This window comes from Bactrocera tryoni, chromosome 5 (assembly GCF_016617805.1).
Source record: "Bactrocera tryoni isolate S06 chromosome 5, CSIRO_BtryS06_freeze2, whole genome shotgun sequence".
Lineage (NCBI taxonomy): Eukaryota > Metazoa > Arthropoda > Insecta > Diptera > Tephritidae > Bactrocera > Bactrocera tryoni.
The window spans coordinates 72,290,751-72,293,364 of NC_052503.1; the positions used below are offsets into that span (position 1 = coordinate 72,290,751).

The 2,614-nt window shown below is 33.6% G+C and overlaps 1 non-coding gene across 1 annotated transcript; it reads right to left on the reverse strand.

Annotated features, from left to right (window-relative positions):
- Nucleotides 1-575: 575 nt before the first annotated feature.
- On the reverse strand, nucleotides 576-657 carry Trnas-aga. Its single transcript has one exon. It is a non-coding gene; the product is annotated as a tRNA-Ser (tRNA).
- Between the last annotated feature and the right edge of the window lie 1,957 nt (nucleotides 658-2,614).

Sequence of the window (2,614 nt, forward strand, 5' to 3'; positions counted from 1 at the left end):
CAAAAATTGTTCAAATGGAACCAAAACTGTTCAATCTCCTGAGTACCGAATATGTGGACCCCGGAGCCTATAGTTGACTTTTTACCGAAAATCTGAGTCAATGTGTGAGATATATAATTGAAATCTCGAGAGAATCCTTTCCTGATAGGAATCTCTCTGTGTATCAAAAATGGTTTGAATGGGGTCAGATACTTCCCTTATCCCCCATATACCTAATATAAGGATTTTCGAAATTCCGCGTGACTTTATACCGCATATTTCGGCCAATATGTGAGTTATCTTAATAAAATTGATATATTGAGTTTTTCTAATAACGGCGCATTTTTGTGCTTAGCATGAATAAAAACCGGTGAAAATTTGCATAGACCCCATATTATCAACAAGTCACTATAAGCTCAACATTTTATTCGGAGTGTTAAAAACTTGGTGGTAAACATTTTATTCAGGCTTGTTCAGGGTATAAAAATGTTTACTTTTAGGTTACCAATCTATTATCGAAACATCCGCCACACAAAAAGAAGTAAATATTTAATTTTGACTTGTTAGTAAAATTTGCCAAAAAAACGTTACAGCTTCGCAGTCGGTAGGATTCGAACCTACGCTCCCAGAGGGAATCTGATTTCTAGTCAGACGCCTTAACCGCTCGGCCACGACTGCTTCTTAAAATCTCGAGCGAAATATGCGTACATCACCGAAAATAGAAGACAAAAGCTTTATGCTGAAGAGCAGAAATAAAGAATAAGCACTGATAAAACGCAAACAACAAGAAAAAAAAAATATTTTTATTCATAAAAATGTTTATAAAATGTATGCAAATATATGCTGTGGTGGCGATAAGAAATATGTAAATTGCTCTCATACATATGTACGCGTACATAATTAGTTTATTTACTACATATAGTATATCGGATACATACATATGTACGTATGGGCGTTGCTTGCGCTGCGCGTGTGCTGGCTAAATGGTGTTTAGACTTCAGATTAGATAAATATGCACTTGAATATTTAAATCGCAAAGTGTTGGCGGGGTTAGCGAAGTGTTGTTGTTGGTAATCAAGTGGGTTTTTGCAATTTTTTTATATTTCAGTGAAAGATTTTTATGAATGAGTGGAGTATTTTTCCATCAAAATATCAGCGATTGATAACGTCGTGAAGTCAAAGATGATTAGATAAAAAAAAGTTAAATAATATGAGAAAAATTTAATAAAATTAAAATACAGGAAGCCAAGAAGAAATATCTAATTTATACTTACAAATTGCTGGTAAGGCAAGCGCACACACAGATACAGCCAAGAAATGCCAACATTTAATGACTTTGCTTTGCACTTGTACATTGTTAACACTTCATTAAATCGCTGTGGTGAGAAAGCTAATAAAAGAAAACTGCAAAAAAAAAATAAAATAAAATAAGAAATATAAAACTCCACCAGAATTGATGGCAATATTATTACTGCGCTGGCAATCTTTCAATGCCGCTGTGGCATTGTGACAATGTTGCACGGAATGTGTCGCCTGTGACACCTGATGGCTATGACGTTGCTGCTGTTGTTGCTGGCTGGGCAAACTATTGTTTGTGCAAACAGCAATATAAAAAAAGTACTTTGTGGCTATTGTGGCAATTACCAGTGATTATAAAGTGAACTCACTGCTTCACCGTCTATCTAACCCAGCTATCTGGCCTGGTGACTGCGCACGGTTGATTGCTTGGTTGACTGCATGGTCGATTGACTGCCGCAACAAATAACTTACGACTGACTGATCGGTCCTCAGAATAGTACCTGCCCTCTATATGTATAAGCACTGTTTGCTGTTGTTGTATTTACGAGTTCTGCTGGCAAATTCCCGCTTAGAATAAAAATTGCACATAATGTTTTTTCTCATATTCTTAAGTTCTCCTTTTCTTTCTTTTTCAGTGTGCTTCTCGATGGGTTGAGATCGGACACAATCAAGAGCTGGTAAGTGTTGCAATGCTTGCATATTTTCTTTAACGAAATTGTTGTAAATTATTTAAACTCCACTACCGCGACCATAATTGCTAGATGTAATTAAAAATAACTCAATAATTATGAATTGCATTACTACTACCATATGTAGTTATAGCAACATAAATGTAACTTAAAGTTGTAATTAAGTGGTGCATAGTAATTTAATTATAATTGTCATTACCAGCATCATTATATTTCTATAATTATCACCATTACTCCAACCGTTTTCTCACCACAGATATATAAAAAGAATTGTTAAAGCTTTTGTCGTAATTGCTGTCGATAGAATTTTAATAAAATAATTTGAACCATAACTAAACAATTACCACTACTATATAATTATCGATACATTTTTAAATTCTTTATAATCGCCATTAAGCCTTTTATTGGTCTTTTCTCCGACAAGGTTATATTAATTGAATTTTCAGTAGTGCAAATCAAGTTCATTACCATTACAATCCAATTATTGCTTTGTTTGTCCAAGTAATGGCTCGTACCACTAAAATTACTAACTAATTATTTTTAATTATATTAAATAAATAAATTTGTATTGATATTTTCATTACCCATACATAATTATTAAAATTTAGATTACCATTGCTGTAATCATTACTCTCAGGCTTAACCAT